The sequence below is a fragment of the Balaenoptera musculus genome, chromosome 1, assembly GCF_009873245.2.
Source record: "Balaenoptera musculus isolate JJ_BM4_2016_0621 chromosome 1, mBalMus1.pri.v3, whole genome shotgun sequence".
Lineage (NCBI taxonomy): Eukaryota > Metazoa > Chordata > Mammalia > Artiodactyla > Balaenopteridae > Balaenoptera > Balaenoptera musculus.
The window spans coordinates 56,563,164-56,587,409 of record NC_045785.1 but is presented as its reverse complement, the minus strand read 5'-3'; the positions used below and the strand labels follow the sequence as shown (position 1 = coordinate 56,587,409).

At 39.2% G+C, this 24,246-nt stretch overlaps 1 protein-coding gene across 1 annotated transcript in view; it reads right to left on the bottom strand.

Annotated features, from left to right (window-relative positions):
• The window catches only part of PDE4B (phosphodiesterase 4B), a 591,086-nt gene extending 568,778 nt beyond the window's left edge, over nt 1-22,308 (bottom strand). Inside the window, exon 1 of the mRNA XM_036865911.1 lies at nt 22,269-22,308. The gene's annotated coding sequence lies outside the window, so the exon portion shown is untranslated. The remainder of the gene's footprint in view (nt 1-22,268) is intronic.
• Between the last annotated feature and the right edge of the window lie 1,938 nt (nt 22,309-24,246).

Here is a 24,246-nt window from a genome sequence, read left to right as displayed (position 1 = left end):
TTTGGTTTTACTTTATGTTTCCCCCCTACTTTCCTCATTTCTCTTCTGAATGCTTTTCTGTTTTATGTAATTTTTATTTAATGCTAATGCAAAGGCAACTTTCAAGTTGTTCCACATAAACAAAAGAAAATATTTTTTTAACTTGATTGAAATTAAGTATATGTAATGATCTCATATTATAAAGGGAAAATCCAAAACATTTTTTATCATTAATATTATGATTATTTGTATTACTAGCAGCTACCATTTACTAAATTTTTTGTAACCTCATGGCATGTACTGTGCTAGGTGACATTTACTCCTCACGATATCTACAGGAGGAATTATTAGTCCCAAAACAGACAAGGATACCAAAGCTAAAAGACGTCAAAGACTTTTCCCTGGATCCTAGAACTCACAGATGGCAGGAATGAGATTTAAATTTGTGACGTGTCTGATTCCAAACCCTGTGTTCTTCATTACTGCACTAAGCTAAATTTTGTTTAAAAGATTCTTGTTTAAATATGACCCACATAAAACAGGCCATTTGTTTAATGAACAGCTGTCAAAGCACTGTGATATTAAGTACTCTTCCAGGCACCCCTGGGGCAAAAGAAAAAAAAAAAATCCGATACAGCCCAAGTCTTCTAGAACTCTGAAGTTAAGTTTGAAGACAGAATCCATGAAATAAGGAGAAAATTAGACCAGTGTGACATGTAAGCCTTGAGTTTGAGTCCTAGAGATGCCCCTGCCCAGCAATGTGACCCTGAGCAAGTTATTCCTTCTGTGTGAAACTGAGATCATAAGGGTGTGAGCTTCACAGGAGCCTCTGAGGATAAGATGGGAAAATACGGACCAGTGGTTCTCACTTTGGTTTCTCCCCACCAAAGGATATTTGGCAATGTCTGGGGGCATTTTTGGTTGTCCCAACTGGAAAGAAAGGTAGGAGTGCTATTGCAAGAGGCCAGGGATGCTGCTAAACACCTTGCAATGCACAGGACAGGCCACTCCTCCCCAACAACAAGGAATCAGCTGGCCCTAAATGTCAATAGTGCGGAGGTTAAGACACCCTAATGTAGAAAAAGCACGTAGCAGAGTGCTAATGGTATGTAGTACCTTCAGACTAGCTCTTATTGCATTTACATAAAAAGATGGCAGGCACTGTATGTACTTGAGCAGCAAAATAATATTCATAATTTTAAAATAATGGTGAAAAAGTAATAATAATGTTAAAACATAACCTTTAAAGCCAAAGACTTCACACAGCAATGTAGTAGGTAAGAGCATAGGCTTTGGAATCAGATGGACCTACCTTTGAATACCAGGTCTGTGTGATGCTGAACAAATTACTCAGACTTTGAACCTCTTGGTTTCTTCATCTTTCTAATGAAAATAAATGTATCTACTTCTCTTTGTTTTGGTGATGATTAAATGAGATCATTTATGTACCTGGAACATAATAAAACTCTCAATAAGTATTTTTAATATATTGAGTCTTAAGCAGGGCCTAGAAAAAGTACTTTGGATTAGTGAAAGGAAAAATAAATCATTTATTTCTATATAAACTTAAGCAAGGTACTTAATCTAGTAGAGACTTATGGTTTGTATCTTCAAAATGTGTATAAAATACCTCTATTGCAAAGTTACACTAAGAATTAAATGAATCAGCATTTTAAAGCACTAAGTAAGGTGCCTGGCATATGGTGGGGGGGGGGCAGTATTCGATAAATATTAGTTACCTTCTCCCCAAAGGGTTAAAAAAAAGTTTTTATAAAGGTACCAAGGTTGAAATAAATAATAAAAATTGCCTTTGCTAGAGCAGAAAGTCTGGCCTGAGAAGGACTGGGAATACTCCATAATTTACAAACAGTCCACCTTGGAGAAGCCCTCTGCATTTGAAAGGGAAGTTACACATACACCACATCTCCTTCACACCACTCTTCAGCTTTCAACAAGCATCCTTCTTTTGACCTAGGAATGCCACTGTGACTTACCTAGGCCCAAAGACAGCACAGCCCTTGGCTGCAGTTACTGGAAGAACAGAAATTGAATTCTTCAACTACAAATGTAACTGCATTTTATGAGAACCAAAAAGATCCACAGCAATAACTATTCATAAATGAGCTAAGCACAAGGCATGATTTATTAGAAGGCATCTGCCACTCTACCTCCAAAAAATAATCATTAATGAGGCTTTATGATCATCTCTGAAAATCACTGTTTGTCAGGCAGTAATACCAGAGATGAAATTACCTATTCAGTTACTGACTGCCAAGGCAGACTATATCTAAGAGTATAATGAATGCTATTTCAGAAAACACAGTTTAAATTTCAATGAAAATAAGAAAATCATCATCAACCATCCAATTCTAAGCTATTAACGTTAAGGCCTTTTTAAATATCCTGTACCATTGTGCTTAAGATAATTTCCCAATCAAATGAAGGCAATGTTTAGATCTCATTTACCCTACTATTTCAAGTGTGAAAGATGTGTCCATATACAAATGAAATAAAAAATATAACACATATAACTTTGCCAGTCTAAATGGCTTAATGAGTGCATTTTCCATTTGAAATTACACATTAGCTGCCATCTGGCAAAGTTGATGATCTTATGGTAAGTCTATATGATTCTCTGATGCAGTTTCTGAATTCATTTTGCCTTTTTATACACCCAATATCTACCCACCTACCACATGACATGTTCAAAAACAATTTTACTTTCTGTTACAACCTACACATATTCTAAAGGCCTCACCTGTCTGTCAAAAAATGAACTACTTCCTACTTTCCTTTCTGGGAAATAGAGACTAGCAACAACCTGCACTGGATGCATTCACCTGATTCTATGTCATTCTGAACATAAATCAGCCACATGGAAAAGGTTCTAGGTCCAGTGGTTAAGATTCCCCGCTTCCACTGTAGAGGGGACAGGTTCAATCCCTGGTCGGGGAACTAAGATCCCATATGCCATGCGTCATGGCCAAAAAATAAAATTAAAAAAAAGAAAACAAAAGAAAAGGTTCTAGCCTTTATCAACTGTAAGATACATGTAGAAACCAGGAATACAACCTTTTGCATTGCCTGCATCCATTTCCAATGTGGTCTAATGCTATTAACTTTCCAAAATCATGACATTTGTCAGGTCTTACCATACTAGGACTCCAAAAATCTTAGAAGTCCCCCTCTGTCCTTAAGATAAATAACATACTCCATAGACTCACATTCAAGGCACACTCAAGTTTACAACGTGACCTCATTTCACCTTTCAAACACATCCTCCCTTCCTTTCCTATATGGACAATCGTCTAGAGTTAAACTTCCCTCACTCAGCCTTATATTGTCTGCTTTCAAACGCTTGTGCTCTTCACCTACTTGGTAGACCCTCCCTTTACTCTCTATTGACTCAAAGCCCCACTTACATCTCCCCTACTTATTGCCCCAAGGCCACTCAGTCTGTGGGATTAGTGAGGATCATACAGTCTGGAGGTTGCAGCTATGTCCTCAAAGACACCACAGGCAAAGTAACAAAACCTATGGTATCTGGAAGGCATCCAGCACTTAGGGAAGTCAATGAAAAGGATCCCTGTGAAGGTTGCAGGGTTTAAACCACAGAGTTCCCCAGACCTTCCAAGCCTCCGAAGCAGTAAATACCCATTCCCTGCCAGATACCTTCTACTGACAACAACCCAAAAGCCACTCCAGCTGCCCTGCTCCAACCACCTGCTTAAGCAGCCTCCTACTCTTTCCCAGGACACCATGGCAGATAAGAAAGTTCTTCAGGCTCCCTAGTAATCAAAGAAAACAAACTGAAAACAGCAAGGAGATCATTTTTTTCTCCTCACGTTAACAGAAGACTGACAAAACTCAGAATTATTGGGATCTGGGAAAATGATCACGTTGATGGATAGTTGTGAAAATGTAAATTGGTGTAACCTATTCTGAAAGGCAATTTGGTGGCAAAAAGCCTTTAAAATGTGTATAGCCTTTAACTCAGCAAATTACAAACATTTGTATTAGGATGTTTATCAAAGCATTGTTTAATTGCAAAAATTACAATGGAAGCAATTTAGTGATCAACATTAAAGAAAGGATTAAATAAAGCACCATGAATTTATTCAATAAAATACTATGCAGCCATTCATAAAGATGTAGGAAATCTATATTTTTCATTCAATTTTGGGTGAATAGATCCAGTTATACTATAGCATATACACTATGATTGTGAATCTATACAGAGGGACAGCTGGAAAAATGTTTTCCACTGCTTTTAGGCATGGTTCCCTGATGCACCTGTAAAAGGATGCCTGAACCATAAATGTGGTACTTCTTGTGTGTTGATCACCTCCAAGTTCAGGTGAGTCTTCTGGCACATGTGCTGCTTTTAGAGGTCAAGGACCCCCAAGGATCTTTACCATTTCATCTTCAGAAAATTCAAGTTCTTCTTCCTTACAATTAAGGAACACAGTAGGAGAGTGTCTGTCTATCTATACTAAAATGTCATTTATAACAATACGTAAGATGTGAAAACTGAATTTTAAAAGATAAGACATTTCTAGAGGATTCACCCATCTGGTTCAACATCTAAATATCATGCACATTTTCCACATTATTATAGCCCTCAAATCAGATACATCTCACAATCGGTAGTATCTTACAATTGTTCTCAGAGAGGCAGCAGTAATGAGCTAGTTGTCACGACCTGCACATTTATGAAAACCTGCAGAATGAGTGTTAGTTTGGTTGCAAGAAAACCCAAGAGACAATAATGGAACACTGTTTTAACATCTAGAAACCATATGCTTGTGAGGAAGCAAAAGGAAGAGTGGAGAATCAAGCATTTTTAACAACATTCTTGTAGAAGGAATCACAAAGCAAGCTCACTCTACATGATTGCTAAGCATCTTTTCAGGACCAGCACTATTCCTGGCACACAAAGTGATAGTGCATGAATGGGCACAGAAATGAATGACTTGGAATTCAAAAGGGATTCAGAAGAGATGAATTCTGAATATAAATAAGTCTTTAGAATAACTTATCCAATTTATTTTAGTGCATGTTCTTTTTTATGCACCCACAGGAGAAATATATGATACATTTTATATTTAATTAAGTTTAAACATATTCTCTGAATCAGAATAAAATTAACATTCTAAGCGATAACAAAACATTTTTATAGTTTAATTGAAAGTATGCTTTTCTTAGTGATACATAAAATAATGGTGTATCTTACAACAGAAAGCATATTAGATTAATTGAAATATAGGAACAGAAGTTCTAGAAAGAGGGAACCAAGAAAACCAAATGAAAGAATTTACATTATTTCATGGAACCTAAGATTCTTTGATGCTGGCCCTTCTCTTATCATACAAGATAGTGTCAACAGAATGTTGTTTTACACAGCCATGTCATGACTGCCACCTGGCCGATGGCTATTATAAGACACCATCAATTTAATATGCATCCTGATTTGAGATGTTAAATTGCAGGGGGAAGTTGACTTTACAATTGATCAAATCAGTAATGCAAGAAAAATATCGGGACTGAAAGGCATATGTCCAAAAGGAAAAGATCCATTCCTTCCCCCACACAATCAATTAAAAATGACATACACCCAGGCACATCATCTTGAAACTTCAAAATTCCAAAGATAATAAGATGATGCTAAAAGCTTCAAATTGGGAAAAAAATGTTCACATTTAAAGGATCAAGATTCAGAATAGCATCAGACTTCTCTATAGCTAAAAATGGCAGCAAGAAGACAATGAAATACTCCATCAAAATGCTGAGGGAAAATGACCTCCAACAAGAATCCTACAACCAGAAAAACTATCCACCAGGTGTAAAACAGAATAAAAATATTCTCAGATATAAAACGTCTCAAAAACTTCACCTTCAACATATCCTTTCTTAGGAAGATACTGGCGGATGTGCTTCATTCATCAAAACAAGAGACTAAATTAAGGAAAAGCAAAAGATATGGAAATCAGGAAACAAGGGATCCAACATAAGAAAGAGGTAAAGAAATCTGCAGAATGATTGCACTGCAGATACTATTAGCTCTCCACCAAAACCCATTCCCTCTTCTCTGGACACACAGTTAGACATTATCTCAGCCACCCTTGAAATTAGACTTGGCCACAAGGCTGAGTTCTAGACAATGATATCCAAGTGAGAGGGGTGTGAGCCACTCCCAGGACTATGTCCATGCCTGACTGAATGGAGTTGACCATGAAAACTGTGGAATCCATGTACTGAAAATAGTAGTACCTCTAACCAGGGTCCCTGAGTGACCACAGGAAACAGAGCAGCACCCCACCCTATTCACCTAGAAGAGCTCAGTAGTTTTACATGAGTGAGAAATGTACTTCTGTTGTGTTTGAACCATTATCCATTTGTGAACTACTTGTTCCCTCAGCCTAAGATTACCCTAACTAATTTAGATGTAAAAGGAAGATTCCAAAATGACAACGATGAGCAAATGTATGAAGAGCTTGAGGATGCATGTGGCCAAGAAAAAGACGAATGTATAGGTGGTCTGATTAAACTAAATATATTAAGAAGAGATTTACAATTTAGATGGAGATTTTGGTGGTAAAATAGTGAGAGAGACTTCGAAAACTGAGCAAAATAAAATAATTAAAACAGTCATAAAATATGGGGAAAATATTGGGTTGGCCGAAAGGTTCGTTCGGGTTTTTCTGTAAGATGTTACAGAAAAACCCGAACGAACCTTTCGGCCAACCCAATAAAAACATTTATAAGAAAGTAAATGTAATCATATCATAATATGCCAAAGGATTCAGCTGTGAGTGATAGTTACAGTCAGAGCAATTTAAAAATTAAATTGAGGAAGCAAAGTAGGCGAACGTATGTGTGTCATCTTCCATAGCAGGAAATAACTATATAAAGAAGAAAACTAAAAAAATCAAGAAATAGCATCATAAGCATCTTGTTTTCACAAAATGGAGGCAAACATGAAAAAACAGTGAACTATTTGAAGGTAATCCCTCTAGGAAGTAAGAATCAGAGGTGCGAAAGGGTACAAGAGGGCAATGGGAACCACTGCTTTCGATGACATATCAAACTGTAAACTTGCAATTTGATAAATGTGCCAACATTTATTACATTTTTGCGTGAACAAAAATACCAAATTTGTTTGCTTTAGGCTGAATTATAACTTCTCCAAAAGGTAACACTAGCTTTCTCATGTTAATTGGAAGCTCTAATTGGCAGCTGTATATGCTGCTGATTACTTTTAAAAGATATGATTATGGAAATAATTTGATAGATAAAATATTTCAAAACAAGGGAGTCAGAGGGGGGAAAATAAAAATGGCTGTGAAACTAACCAGGCCTAATCCTTTCATTTTCTAGATAAGAAAACTGCAACCCTTCTGTGAATCTGCTACCATCTTCCGCAAAAGTAAACCCCAAGCTGTTAAAGTGCAGTGGAAGAAGAGCCTTCATTTGAAAACTGGAGCAAGACCTCGAGTGCTTGGCGGCCACAACTCCTCAATTTCCACCATAATCTCCTCTGCTATTACCACACTGGTTTGGGCTGGGGGCACTCTTCCCACCTATAGCTATTGCCGGATTGGATATTTCCCTTAATTTTCATAAAACAGATAAGACAATTAAACAAGACTTTCTACAGATTTGGAAGATAGATAGATGATAGATAGATAGATAGATAGATAGATAGATAGATAGATAGATAGATAGATAGATAGATAGATAGATAGATGGTAGATAGATTAAAAATAATCTGGATAATCTTTACAAAGTAGGACATGCTTTCCTTAACCGGCAAACTTTGTTCCATTTTAGCTACTGTCTGTTTAGCATATACCACCAATGAGCCCACACTGAAACACTACCTTCCACAAGTCACCCAAGTGAATAAGACACAGAAAAAAGCAAAGCTTCCTTCCTCATACCCATTTCCAGACCAGCTTTCACAGGCCAGTTTCACGACTGAACACACATCCCAAAAGACTGACATGAAAGAGGCCCAGCATTCTTCCCACAGAAATATGACTTTCTCCTGTGACCTCAATTGGTCAACTTTAGCACCTTAAGTCTAGAATTGCGGAAGAGGAGAAGGATATGGCCTGAAGGTGTTTCTTCACAAAGAGCAACTGAAAATCTTTCCCAGTTACAAAGATAAATTACTAGCAAACCTGAGACAGGAACCTTACTCCCCGGCTCAAAGTCAAGGGTTCTTATCACCATACAATGCAATTCATCTTTACTGCGGATCAGCACATAAAAAGCATGGCAGTTAAGTCGGAAATAAGGAAAAGCTTCCTTTCTCAAATCTTCTTTCAAGGAAAAAATCTTCTGGCCAAGGAGATGACAAAAACCTTTACTGAAGATATTACAAAAACCTTTTTTGAAGATTTTTATGAGTCAGGCAGAGCCTCATTGTTTTCAAGAGAGAGCCACTGAAAGTTGCATTCTAGGTTGTAACCAACATTCACATTTTAATCACAGTTTTCCCATTTCTTCAACCATTTAAGAGACCCAAAGACCTTTTATATCTGGACGAAACTTATTACTATATTGCATCATTCAATAAATCCCTCTCTTTGAAACTCTTTCTATATATTCTCTTCCCCTCACAATGAGGTTTACCTTTGATATTTCAATGCCAGAATGTAAGAGTGTGTTGCTATATTGCTCTTCATTGAAAAAAACAGACGCTAAGGACGGCACTCAAAATTCCTGGTTATGATACTCACTTTTGGAAATGCTCAGCCATTATCTTATTTACACAGTACAGATACTATTAATAGAATTTATATAACACCTTCTTTCAGAGGAAAAAAAATGCACTTCACATCCATTATTTCATTTATCTTTGTACTCGCCCTCGGAAGTGTAGTCAGGACAGTTGCCTCACCCTATTTTAATGGAAAAAAACTTAACCTGAAAAGATCTATTATCCTTGATGTGGATAAACAGCTTCTAAGTAGAGTGCCTACATCAATTGGAGAATAAACCCTCAATTACAGAATATTTCTATCAATACCCTGAATGAGAATAGCAAAGTAGAAATACTGGAATTCAGCCAATTTTATTCTTTTTAAGATAAATATCTGTTCTTGGATATTATTCATATATGTCATTAAAATTTTTAGAGCAACAAAATAGCCCAAAATAACTAAATGCAAATTTACACAAAAAATAAAGCACAGTATTTCATGAATGAATAGTATATAATACTGTCACTGTCTGATTTGTCAGAATTTCACACTTACAGATGCCATTGCAGAAGGAAATTATGACCTTTTCCACCCACAATTAGCTTAATACTAATTTCTATTAATATATACTTTGAGTTTTATATGTCAGTCAGCTATCTTGACACAAAGTGACAACTTATACAAAACTTTAAAGGACTGTAACTTCTAGGACTATAAGACAAGTAATAAGAACTATTTTAAAACTGTCATATTTTAAGAACTCTCCAGATTATACATTATTGATACAACACAACAAATATTTTTAAAGCTGAAAAATATTCTTCATATGCAATGACAATGATGGTTGCCTACCCAATATCCATTCTCCCCTTCTTTCTTAATAATAATGGAATCCTGGCATTTGGGGAGGTACTGATTTCCCCAGATTAAAAAAAAATTTTTTTTAAACCTTCTATTTCTCAGACCTCCCTGCCATTAAGGATGGGCACTGACATAGTTCTGGTCAATAAGATATTAGTAGACGTCTACCAGATGCATCTTCCTGGGAGCTATCATTTTCCTTATTAAAAGGACTATCAGCTGATGTGTGCCTTGCCTTTTGTCCAGGCGCTTCTTCCTGCCTGTAGTACAGAAGGCATGCTTGGAGGCTCACTAACTGTCTTTCCACCAAGAGAGGGAAAGCCATACGCTAACGGTGGTAGGGCCAAAAGCAAGAAGGAGCCCGAATTCTTGATTACCTCAAGGATGGTGCAGTTGCTCCAGCCTTGTACTCTCTCCCACCAGATATCTCATGGCACGTAAAACAATAATGAACTCCTTACTTGTGATTGCCAAGGGGAAAAGATGAAGGGGAGGGATGAATTGGGAGGTTGGGACTGGCATATGCACATTAGTATATGTAAAATAGATAATCAACAAGGACCTACTGTATAGCACAGGGAACTATACTCAATACTCTGTAATAACCTGTACGGGAAAAGAATCAGAAAAAGAATAGAAATATGAATATGTATAACTAAATCACTTTGCTGTACACCTGAAACTAACACAACATTGTGAATCAACTATATGCCAATATAAAATTTAAAAATTAAAAATTTTGAAAATAAATAAACTCCTTCCTTGTTAGTGTTACATGTCAAATTTTACTCTCAAATGAATACAATCCTGATAAAATAACAAATATATCCCAATTGAATTCTTCTTTCCTCTCATCAAATGGCTTAATGCAAAAGTTAATCCCCTACACTTAAGAAAGGCAAATCCAAGTGAAAAGTGGGCAGATACTCTGTCACACAATAAATTATTTTCCATCTTTTATATACACTTACTGTGAATGGCCATCCTTCTTTAACCTTTAAAGTCCGGCTTTAAAGTATTTCTCATTCATGTGAAAGTGTGAAGTCAGAAGGAAACAAACCTAGACTAAACAGCAAAGAGGGTAACCAGCTCTGCTATACATTTTTGCCTATAAACCAAATGAGGAAAACATTTTTTTCAAGACTCATTGGTATTCTCCAGCTGTATCTCCATCTTACTGAAGATTATAGATAAGTAGGAGGTGTGACTCACAGAAATAGTTTTCCTCACATAAATTTCACCCATTGAATAAAATCTGAAATATTCTCTGAGCAATACAAAATAGAGACTTTTCGATTCTTATGCTATTCTTCATGCTATGAACAATAAAATAAAAATTTTACAAATTATCCAAAATTTTCACACCCAAGATTCCTCAGAATGATAATATTCATACCAACTAGCCTAAATTTCACAGTCCAAGATCAGTAATTACAAAGATCTGTAAACACTAATTTTATCCTTCAAAAATGTAAAATGCAAAGTCATAACAATCACTTTACGTATTCAGTTGGGAACGTATTTGGCTGGGAGTAACAGAGAACCTAATAAATAGTGGAAGAAATAGGAGTTTTATTTTTTTTCTCTTGGAATAATAGACTGGAGGTAGGCAGTGCAGAGCTGATATATCCACTTTAAGATGTCATCAAAAATCCAAGTTTTATCATCCTAAGTTTGTGGTTTTATTCCTCATGCTTGCAAGATAGCTGCTCACCTCAAAGCAAAAACGTGATAAGGGTCAAGGGCAAGAGCCTTCTCCTTGAGAAACTTTGCCTTTTCAAAAATGTACGTGGTCCCCAGAAATCTCCATCTAATCTTTGTAATGTGGGCCATTCCTAGCTTCGAGGGAGACTGGGAAGTTGAATAATTTCCCTTCCAGCTTGTACGGCAGAGGAAGATGAAAGAGAAAGAGGGTGAATGGATGCTAAAGGAGCGATCCACAATATCGCTACACCTCCAGACCAATTAAATCTAGAGCCATCCTCATTAGCATGCTCATTATTGTAATTATCACCATCAGCATTAAAGTGTTTGTTCCCCAAGTTGTGTTGTGTTGTATCCATATAGTTGGGTAGTCCTCACCCAACCATGACCTCTCTAATTATTGTAAATTTCGGACCAAATCAAGGTATTATATTATAATAACATCAAACTAAAAATTTGATTCCCTGGAGTGCTTTCTTATGAATAATACAGTGGTCCCTCAGTTTGCGGGGAGGGAAGCGGGTGGGGAAATTGGCTTCAGGACCCCCACAGATACCAAAATATGTGAATGATCATGTCCTTTATATATAATGGCATGGCACAGTGGCACCCCAGTATCCAGATTCCACATCCACGCAGTAGGTCAGCCCTCATTCAACGGCGGGTGTGGAAACCTGCGGATATTGACTATGCTTAATTACACAGGCTTATCCAAAAATTCCACTAATTTTGTGTCAAATAATACCTCATAATCTAAAGTTTCACCAAATCATAATGCTAGAAAGAATCTTAGAAATTAGCATAATTCAAAGTCTTAATTATACCCTGAGCCTTACACAGGGTATGTCATTTACCCACTTAGTTGCATAGCAGAACAAAAACTCAGGGCTTCTTATTCCCAGTCCTCACTTATGCAGTTATTAAAGAGCAACCCTAAAAACAAAACTCCTTTCACTCTTTTAAAAGATGTAAAATCACTAGGAAGAAAAACCTGTCATTCTATTATTTGTTTCCCTACAACCGCCTCATTTTTCTGCATTGAGTTTTTCACCATAGTATACATCATGGCACTTCAAGTCATTCCAGGTTCTTAGTTACAGAGAAGTACAGAGTAACTTCCTTGAAGGATATATAGGTAGCTTCCTAAAAGTAATTTCAACTACTCTAATAAATACTTCGTGATCTCTGAATGTAGAGACATGTATCATTCTGTGCTCTTAAATTATTATGATCCATAGTATAGAAAAACCATGGATGTCATTTTCTTCTTACTCTCAAAAAGTCCCCAGTCAGTACATCAAATGCCACTCTATGCTTTCTTCTTTCAACCTATAACATTTGATATGGGTGAAATTAGGTTAAAATGACCACGAGAGCAGCCTTACTAGAGGAAGGGAGAATAGCCTCCAAGGGCAATGTTTCTCTCTACAGTGAGAGAATGAAAGGAGACAGGAGCAGAGGAAGAATCTTTCTAAGGAATCTAGAGATCTGTGTATGTGTGTGTATGGAGGAGGAGGGAGCAAGTATTATAGGCTGAGTTGCCTGTTTTTATTTCCCACAGTCTGTTTTAACATCTGCTGGTCCTGCTATATCCTTCTCACCTACTGGCTCCCTAGAACCTGCAGGAAAACAAATTCCTCAGCACACCAATGCATGGTGCCACAACCCACAAGCCTTTAAAGGTGAGTCTGTCTATAAAATGAGACATTTAAGTCACTTTCCCAGCAAAGACCATCCACAGATATCATCATATGGTACAAACAATACAAAAACAGAATCTAGGACTCTTCCTTAGGAGTTCATAAATCTCCAAGATTATATGCAAACTTTTGAGTTTATGTTAATTTTGTGGGATAATTGGTCCATATGTTCATCAGATTTTCAAACATACTTATTTTTTAAAGAGTACCATCATGCCATCCCAACTTATTAAAGTATTATTTTCTCTTTAGAAAAGGGTACTGAAAACCCATGCCTCAATATAAAATTTTAAGTCTTCTCAAAAGAAAGTGATTCTGATTTCTTAAAGAAAACATAAAATTAAGAAATGCTAAGAACTCATAATAAACAAGCCCTGCCATTATTGAATTAAAGGAAATTAAGCTCCCTATGGCCTTTCAAGGTATCAATGTTCTTAACTATAAAACAATAGGATTGAAATAGGCGATCTCTACGTTCGCTTTCAGTTTAGAAAGGCTGTTATTCTATGAGTCAGCACTGTGGTGTAAACCAGGATAGCCAAAAACAGAATCCTGTTATCTGTTCCTTAATCTACACGAAATATCAGTACATTGCTTGTGCAAATAATGTCATTTATTTTCTCTACTGTTTAAAGTCCATCTGATATAGGATTTTTTTAGCAATTCCCAGAGATGGCAACAGATAACAGATATTAATATTTTTCAAATGCTTTAAGGCAACTTAGAGAAAAATATTCAATACAGAAAATACAGCATACATAGATTTTTTTTATCTTATATTCCACTGGCAAGATGTGACTTAACATTAAATTATTCAATTATAGTAATATTAATTAAAGTAAATAAGATATGTACTAATTTTTTAAACTGAGGTTATACTGTGTCTCTGAAACAAATGCAAATTACAGGAGAACACAAGTCAAACTAGTGTTTTCTACTATATTAACAGATAACGTGGCTGAGGAGTTCGAGTTTTTTTAAAAAGCATATATTTCCAGTGCCGACAAGATGGCATATACTTTCCTCCTCCCCACTTCATATAACTCTAAACCTTGAAAATAAGGCAAGAGGCAACCAAAGGAGGACTCAGAACAGTGAAAAGGAGGTGGACTGGTTAGTGGCCTTGAACTAGAGGAACAACAGAGCAGAAGGTACCTTATGACCCCCTACCCAATAGCAGGTTATGCAGGTCCAGGGTCTCCCAACCCCCCCAATCTAGCATTAGGTGATACAGGTGAGCTTACATTCCTCCCTTGTGTCTAACTGCGATCCAGTCAACAACACCAGATGGCCTCTCAGCACCGGCATGGGGATTCCTGCCATAACAAGCTCCAGGCCCAGGAGTGCTCCTTATCCCTGCAGGCCGAAAAAGCCCTTCCCTCACCTACAGGCATCAGTGGCACTGGCCTTGGCAGGCCCCTTCTGCCCCCTTCAGGGGCATCAGCAGGGTTCAGTGGGAGCTCCAGAAGCACCAGTCAAGCCAGGCAGACTGAAGCAGCACCATAAAGCTTCTGTAAAGTAAATTGTCATTGGAACCACAGCCCACAAAAGTAATCCTGGACATGTGTACTAAACCTACACAGGGTGACTGTCTGCTAAAGTATAAGATTTCAATAGGACCCAGACCCTTTTAACATGGTAGCCAAAATACCCAAGACATGATCACAGCTGGAATGAGAAAAGACAATCAACTAAAACCAACACTGAAGTGAATCAGATGTGAGAATTTGGAATTATTTAGTAAGAATTTTAGAGCATCCATTATAAAAGTGCTTCAACAAGCAAATTCAAATTCTCTGAAAAAAAAAAAAGAATAGAAAATTTCAACGAAGATGCATAAGTTCTAATAAGTTCTAATTGCCAAATGGCAATTATAGAACTAAAAAATACAATAACCAAAATAAAACGCTCACTGGATGGGTTCAATAGTGGAGATGACAGAGGATAGAATCAGTGAACTTCAGAATAGATCAATAGAGTTTATCCAATCTGAACAACAGAGAGAAACTAGACAAAAAAAAAAAAAAAAAGGAGGAGGAGGAAAAGGAAAAGGAGAAGAAGAACAACAAGAACAGAGCCTCAGGGTCCTGTGGGACAGTAACAAAAGATCCAGTATTCATATCATCACTTCCCAGAATGACATGAGAAAGACAGTAGAGCTGAAGAGTATTTGAAGAAATAATGAAATAATGCTAGGAAAAATTTGGTGCAAGACACAAACCTATAGATTTAAGAAGCTGATCAAATCTCAAACAGAATAAACCCAAAGAAATCTATACCAAGACACAACATCACTAAGCTTCTAAAAGACTAAAGACAATGAAAGTATCTTAAACTACCCCGAGAGAAATGGCACATTGCCTTTAGCAGAGCATCAATTCAAATGACAACAATTTTCTCATCAGAAACCATGGGGGCCTAAAGGAAGTGGCACATTTTTCAAGTGCTGAGAGAAAAGAACTGTCAACCACAAAGTCTTTCCCAATATGAGTTGTTTAAATAATATTCAATGAGTGAAACAAAAAACATAACACTGTCTTACACTCAGAACAACAGCATTTAAATAGAACCAAGAGAAGAGACCTAAGTACATATAGTAATAGCCAGAGCAACCACTGAGAAAACTGTACAAAGAGATACACTCAAAAACACTATAAATAATTCAAAATGGAATCCTATAAAATGTTCAAATAACTCACAGGAAGACAAGAAAAGAGAAATAAAGGAACAAGAAACAGAGGAAACAAAGAGAAAACATAATAAAATGGCAGACTTAAACGCTAACATAATGCAGAGAAATTGAATCACTCATACATTGCTGGTCGGAATGTAAAGATACAGCCCCCCTGGAAAATAGTTTGGCAGTTTCTTATGAAACTAAACATGCAATTATCATAGGACCTAACAATCACACCCATGGGCATTTATCCCAGAGAAGTGAAAACTTATATCCACACAAACACCTGTACACACGTGTGCATACCAGCTTTAATCATAATAGCCAAAAACTGGAAACAACCCAAATGTCCTTCAATGCCTAAACAAGCTGGGGTACACCCATACATCGGGACAGTACTCAGCAATAAAAATGAACAAACCATTGACACATACGACATCTTGGATGACTCTCTGGGGAATTATGGTGAGTGGAGGACAAAAACAACCTCAAAGATTATACAACCTATGATTCCATTTATATAACACTTTGGAAACGACAAATTTATAGTGATAAAGAGATTAGTGGTTGTCAGAGGTTAGGAATGGGGCAGGGAGTGCGAGGGAGGTGGGTGTAGTTATAAAAAGGGCAGCACCAGGGCTCCTTGTGGTGATGGAACTATTCTGTATCTTGACTGTGGTGGTGAATACAGGAACCTACATATGTGATAAAATTGCATAGAACTAAACACTTACACAAATAAGTGTAAAACTGGTAAATCCGAATAAGAGCTGCAGATTATATCGTCTCAGTCTCCTGGTTGTGACATTGTGTTATACTTTTCCAAGATGTTACTCTTGGGGAACACTGAATGAAGGGTACACAGGATCTCTCTGTACTATTTCTCACAATTGCATGTAAATCTACAATTGTCTCAAAATAAAAAATTTAATTAGAAAGAATACTGGGTGAAAGTTGTGGGGAAGCTGGTCTTTCACATAGTCTCAAAGTATCACTTTACAGAGTCTATATTAACCTCAAAGGAAAAAAAAAGGATCAATTTGGTAAGGACCATCTTTCAAGTGCTCTGACTTACTCACCAGTAATGGGACAAACAGACTCTCCTGTTGTGATGCAATAGGAAGTACATATCACCAATGTACGAGTATTCTTGCTGAAAATATTTAACCTGAACCTAACCAAGTGAGTAAGCCATTAGACAAATCCATACTTAGAGACACTCTGTAAGTCAACTGCCCTGGACTCAACATAAATATTAATGTCACAAAAAGAAAAAATAGACAAGGGGACTAGCATAAATTAAGCTTTTAAAAATAATGTGCAGATAGTATAAAAAAAAGAAAATAACTGAAAAGAGTTGATTCTCAGAGTGTATACAGTCACAGAAAGACATCTTATGCCACCAGCATGGCAGACTGAGTTCATGTGAACAAAATTCCCTTCCGCTACAAACACATATATACTTAGATTTTTAAAAGACCGGAAAAATTGAAATAGGTTAAAGTGTTAAGCTTGAAGAAAAAAAAAAAGAAAGGTAATCTGTAGCTGTCAGAACAGAAAGGAAACAGATATGGTAATAGCAGGCACAGAAATCGGTAATACAGCAACCCAAAATTATACACAACTTAGACGCAGGCACAAATGCCAAGAGGCTGGAGATTTCACATGTGTTTAGGGACAGGAAACTTAGTTTGGGACCCATAAAAAGAAGGAGCTGAGACCTCTGCCTAAGAACCCTGAAAGAATTGACCATTTAGTTTAAGAAGGACTAGGAGTTTGGCCTGGAAGCAGCAAGAAAGTTTGTCTTTTCCTGGGGCTCTGGATAGAAGAAAAAAAAAAGGATTCTTTGAATTAAATCCCTAAACAACCTCCCCCCACACAGTTTGAATTTACATCACCTGCATGGTATAGGAATCGCAAGCCAAGAAATTAATGAAAAAGCCGATTCTACGGATGATTACTAGACTTAACGTGGTGATCATTTCACAATACATAACAAATAGCAAAGCGTTACGCTGTACACCTGAAACTAATAAAATGTCAATTATATTATATGTCAATTATACCTTAATAATTTTTTAAATCTGATGGATCCTAGACCAGCAAAATCCCTAGGTTAATCTACAGAAGCAAACACAATATCACTCTACAGGGAAACTTCCAAAAACTAGGAAGAATATGGCTACCACAGGGAAAAACCAAAAGCAGAAACTCAGCTGAAGATGAGTTCATAATCCCAATAATAAACCACATGAGGAAAGGATCCTCCTTTAAGCGGATATATAGTTCTGGAAGAACCAGTAGACCCAACCACTGGGATGAGTAACTCCCAGAAGAATTCAAGTAAGAAAACAATCTGATACTTATTATAAAATAAGTATAGGTATAATTATTAAAGAGACAAAATATGGATAGAATCCAAAATAAAAGGATAGAAAAACTCAGGGAAAAAACAGGAAGATATGAAAAGGCATCAAATAGCACTCCTAAAAATAAAAAAATAAATCATAGCTCAATGGAAATTTAAGCAATAGATATCAATAAAGAATTAGTTAGCTGGAAAATAGTCCTGAATAATTACCCAAATGCCTTTTTAAAACATTTCTTAATAGAAAATAATACAGAGGTAACAGACACGAGACATAAAACAGGAAGGTCCAACATATATCTAAGAATTCCAGTGGAAAAAATAGAGACAATGAAGGCAACATAATGTATGATGAGATATGCTATGAATTTTTAATAATTCAAGAAACAGAAAAGTCATCTGATTAAAGAAGCATAAGAAATCCCATGAAGAAAACGTAAAAATAAACCCACACCTGGGCATACCTCAGTAAAACTGCAGAACACCAAAGACAGAGTAATCTCTTTTTTGTAAATCGAAGTATAGTTGATTTACAATGTTGTGTTAGTCTCAGGCGCACAGCAAAGTGATTCAATTATACATATATATATATATATATATATATATATATATATATGTACATATAGTTTTTCAGATTCTTTCCCATTATAGGTTATTACAAGATATTAAATATAGTTCCCTGTGTTATACAGTAGGTCCTTGTTTACCTGTTTTCTATATAGTAGTGTGTATCTGTTAATCCCAAACTTCTAATTTATAGAGTAATCTTAAAAGCAATGAAGAGGGCTTCCCTGGTGGCACAGTGGATGAGAGTCTGCCTCCCAGCGCAGGGACACGGGGTTCGAGCCCTGGTCTGGGAGGATCCCACATGCCACGGAGCAACTGGGCCTGTGAGCCACAACTACTTAAAAAAAAAAAAAAAAAAAAAAAAAGCAATGAAGAAACTACTCATCATCAACAAGAGAGACAATATCTTCAAAATGATGAGAAAAATAATTGTCAACTTAGAATCCTGCTCTCAGATTGTCTATTATTCAAGTGTTAGGATGACATAGTTTCAAACAAACAACAACAACAATAAAAAGATTAAGAGTTTTATCTGTATATGCTTACCAAATAGCTACATACTTCTAATAAAGAGGAATTTGAATCTAGAAGGAAAGAGAGAGATGCAAGAAGCAATAGCAAACATAGAAAACGTGGGTAAATTTAAATAAGCATTGACTATGAAAACAATCAAAAAAAAAGGAAAAACTAAATATATAAAAAATGACATAATGGCTGCAAAAAATGTAGTAGAACTATATCACTATACAATATTATGAAACATGAAGTATGATCAGAATTATAACATTGTAGAGCCTTTTAGTATTCGAGAGTAGATATTTTGATTAATATCATCTGTTAAGACAAAACGTGAATGTTGAAAACATAAAAATACCTCCTACTCAAAGTATAGAAATATATACAATATTTAAATCAATAGACCGAAAAGAGACTAAAGAAAGTATAAGTCCACTAAAAGGAAAGAATGGTATAACAAGGAGGGACAGAAGAGGATCAGGGACATAGAAATGTCCTCCAGTGAGAAGTGACACTATATTTTAAAAGATGAAAACGGGCAAAACGAATGTGCATGAAGGAGCTGTTGCTACAGGATGGCTTCCCCAGGGCAGCCGACTCCAAGATGAAGTTGAGCATGCAATTTTATTAAGCACTGCCTTGCTATCAACATCTGAGAATGGGGAAGGAAGCAGAAATGGGCGAAGAGAGACGTGGTGCTGCAACACAAGCCCCATGGGGGTTTCCAGAGCCAGAATGGTCCTTCAGAGTTACCTGGAGTTGGATTGAGATGGCCGAGCCTTTATACTCTAACATGGATCAGCCATTGGATGTGAGCTGCCCTGGAAAGTGGCGTGACCTTGGACAAAGGGGCTTTCTACAGTTCAGGCAATCCTCAAAGGGACTGGCCCTCGAAGACCGTCTGCTGATAGATAGCACTCCCACAAGCTGGGGCAACAAGCTCTCCTTGAAGGAGGGTTTGGCACATCACAGCGTCTGCCATATTACCACAAGGTGACTGCAAAAAAAACAGCGCTCAAAGGAACCCATTTGTCCCGTGATCAACATCCCCAACACTTTCTCCGAAGCCTGCTGCTCAAATGTTCTTGGAAAGAGCAATGACGTTTTATGCCATAATAATAAAAGATAAATCCAAATTACTAACCCCCAAATCCTTCTAACTCAAGACTACATCATGTACCTCTTGCTCCCTAATCAAAGTAAGCCAAATAAGAGATTAAGAGCAACCTGGGACTCTTTATGCCTTCACAATTTTAAAGCTTCAGTTTGTAAACAACATGAAAATACCATTTCTCTGTCTAATATTTTTATCATACACAAATCCTTACTCGGGCACAGTACTATTATTAAATACCTGTCTCTAGACAGGCAAAAGACTCCAAGATCAGAAAACCATATATGATTGATATCTCATTCCTCATATCAAAACCAGTTCTATTCAAGAGAAACAAGCATGCTTAAGTGGGTACCCTCTAGAGGAATTCAATATAATTTATCTTTGTAAAATACGTCAAGTCAGAAATAAATAAAAGGCAGATCGGCTGAGAAAAAAAATACAAGTAGACATATTGCAAAATTGATTACCTTACAACTGTTATGAGAAATACAGAGAGATGATAGATATACAGATAGATGGCCTCAATGTTATCAATCATGCCTTCTCAACCATTCCAGTCTACTCAAAAACTTTACTTATTTTTTGTAATTGGGATTGTTGTTGAAAAAGAACACAAACAGCCAGCAAATATGTTACTAGCCAAGTCCTACAAGTACAGATTTGAAGAGTTGAATAGACCATTGTTATGCTGAAGACACATGTTGACATTAAGGGGATTTCTCTCTTGGCATATCGTAATGTAAATGAGGTACCCTCAGAGGGAAGTGCAGCTGAATTTCCTTTCACCTGAAGTGAAATCATTTACCTTATCCACCTTCATGTCGAATTCACGCACAGGTAACTTCCAGACCCCTCCCTACACCTTAGGCTTAGGTAAAAACACTAGGTAAAAGTCCCCAGATTATTTTTGCTTTTATGAAAATTATTGGCATAACAACCAGCTTTTAGTAAAAGGAAGATGGGGAACGTGGATGGTCCACTAAAAAAAACCCAGCATCTGTACTTTTTTTAAAATTTAATGTGTCTTTTATTCTCACACTGTAGCCCAGGGCTTTCAAGTAGCCGGAAACCTCTGAATTTAAAAGATGTTTGTGATTCAAAGAATAGCTATATCTCATACAGATCGAAGAGATGAAATGCACAGATTTATCATTTCTGTTTAGTAATATCATATACATGTGATGTCAACATAATGTAAATGTAATGTAATTTTAGGCAGGAGCCTCAAAATATTTCTTCAAATTTATCCCAGGCGTGTGTATACACATATATTTGTCTTTAAAATGAACCACACTATTTAAGAGCTATTCCTCTGTGCTCTCTTCTTCATACTTGCTTTAAAGCTATTGACTACAGTAGGTTCAGAATAATTTGAAATACAGCACTTGGAAGGGGGGTGGCCTGTGAAAAAAGAGAAGGAAGGAAGCAAAACAGGAAGATGGAAGAGGAGAGAAGGCAGGAAGGAAGCGGGAAAAAACCCTACAAACACACACACACACACACACACACACACACACACTCGTAGCTTAGAAAGGGCCAGGCCCTAAACACACCCCAGCACCCCTCCCCAAACATGAGACAAAGCTTCCCAAAAGTTCCTAGCGGAGCCTTCGTTTAGCCGTGGCCTGGGTGCACCCACTTGGTGCCCCAAACCCCGGGCAGGCAGGACCATCCTGGGGCCGCAGCCCTGCAAACTCTCAGGTACTTCAGGCTCCCTCCCGTGCCCACTGTCAATCACCTGGCGCAGCGCGCCAACCCTTCGCCCACTCCCGGGCGAATCCTTCTGCCCTTCTCCATCCTCCCTTGGCTCTCTCCTTCCCAGGGACTTTCCAAGGAGTTCAGGGCCGAAGGTAGAGGCAGAGGAGGAGCGAGCGAAGAGTAAGGGCCAGCTGGCGGATTTACCACAAGGGGTAGGAACGTCGCGGTCAAGGCGACCATCCTGGCGCGGCCCCATATTCCCCCCGCGCTCCCTACGAGCCCCGCAGCACCCACACTCTCCATTTCGGCTTCGCTGTGTGACCGAGTAAGAGACGGGGGGAAGTAAACCCGCAGCCTACGGGACAGCCCTTACCTCCGGCTACCCTCGCGGAAGCCGCCCTCGTCCTGTTCGACGCGCCGCCGATGCACTGCCGCGGCCGCCGCGCTCTGGACGCCCGGGCTCCGGCGGCGGCTCCGCCCCGCGCAGCTCGTCCGTGCGAGACGAGCCAGCCCTCTGCGCTTCCCTGCCCGGGGCACGAGAGGCGGCGGGGAGACGCCGGCGAGACGCCGGCGAGACGCTAGCGCGCCGCTCGCGTGCAGCCCGGCCGGCTATCCGCAGCCCGCAGCCACCGCGGAAGCGGGGCCGGCAGCCCCGGAAAGGCGCGCACAAACCGTGGGCGGCTGCGGAGCGCGCACGGACCCGCCGGCGTGGAGGACCCCGCAGGGGCGGCACGGACGGCCGCGACGCACCCCCGAGCTCCTGTCTCCTCAGCTGGCCCCCCAAACTCCCCCTCTGTTCTCCCACTGCCCCGCTCCCCCGGAGAGACAGCTCGCCGGCGGCACTTGGTCTGCCGCGCTGCGCCCTTCAGCCCGGCGCGGGGAATAACAATTGGATCATATTGCACGGACTAGATGCTGTGTAGTAGGTTGTAACTGCTGCGGCGGCCACCTGTCAATTCTAAGGAGCAAGGCACACGGTCCCCAGCCTTCTGGCCTCTCCCCGATTCCCCACCCCGCTTATTTTCCTCCCCCACCTACCTCGCCGACCGCCCGCAGTACTCCACCAGCACTAGACCAAGGGAGTTTTGCAAAATAACCCTCACTCTCAGCCGGGAGCTCGCGGCATCTCCCTTCCCTCCCCGGCTGAAGGATTACGCACAGCCCTGCGTGCCTAGCCAAAGCCGGATGCCGAAAAGCCTGGTTTGAACCCCACACTCGCCGGCCCCCCCACCCCCATTCATAATCCCAGCGGCCGTCTGCCACTACGCACCCTCCCCCCGCCGGCCGCGCTCGCTGCGATTGGCAGTCCCTGGAACGTGTCAGTCACTCGCTCTTCAACTGCCGTGAATACGGTGCTAGAGGCTCCGCTGCCAAGGGGGGACACAAAGAGGGATGGGGAGGGAGAGCACTCAGAGCTCGGGTGCGGGGAGGCGAGGGAGTGAGTGGGGCAATTACGTGGAAGGAGCCCGAGGGAGGGTGAGAGCCCGCTGCTCTCGGGTTGCACACAGGAGGTCCAAGAGTGGATCAGCGCCGTGCTACTGAGCCAACCGGTCAGATCACCACCGCGGAGGTGCCCCACCAAGATACCCTGGGAGTGGGTCCCAAAACTTGGGGAATTTGTGTGACCCAGCAACAGGCACCCGGGAGCCTGACTGCCCCACCTTGAAAGAACGCAGCTGCGTGGAGGCCTGCCAGCTATGGGGGTCTTGGGGGGCGGGGGGCGATATGAGAAACACAGGCTTCCTTTTCCCCAGTTGTCCAACCCTTGCAGTCATAGAAAGAGAGAAGAAAGATGGCAAGGAAAAGAGAAAGATAGGAAGGCAGTTAACTCTGCCTAGTGAGCTGCTCCAACAAGCTAGAGACCAGAAAGACCTTAATGGATAAAATTGGCTTATTTCTCAGTTTATGCCAATAAATATTAGGGCACACCCATTTGCAGTGAGCACAACATACTGTGCCAGATGCTGGGGTACAGAGATGATTAGGACACAGTTCCTAAACCCAAGGAGCTCACAGCCTAGTGGGAGAAGCAACTATGAAAGCCCAGAACGGACGATACAAGTATTATTACACAACAGAAACACATACCAATTACATTAGTGGGAGGAATTTTCTCTAGCTGGAGGGGGAATCGGTCATGGAATTAGATCCCTTTTGAACCGTGCATTAAGGGGCAAATAACAGTGTCCCAAAGAAATGGCAATAACCTTCTATTATTCAGCAATTAATCCAAACCAGCTTTACATACCCACTCATTCAAAGTCACACCTGAGAGCTTATTAATGTAGATAGGTAATGAACTCCTGCCCTGCACTGTTTCCCATTTACAGTTTCGGAGGAAACATTACCAA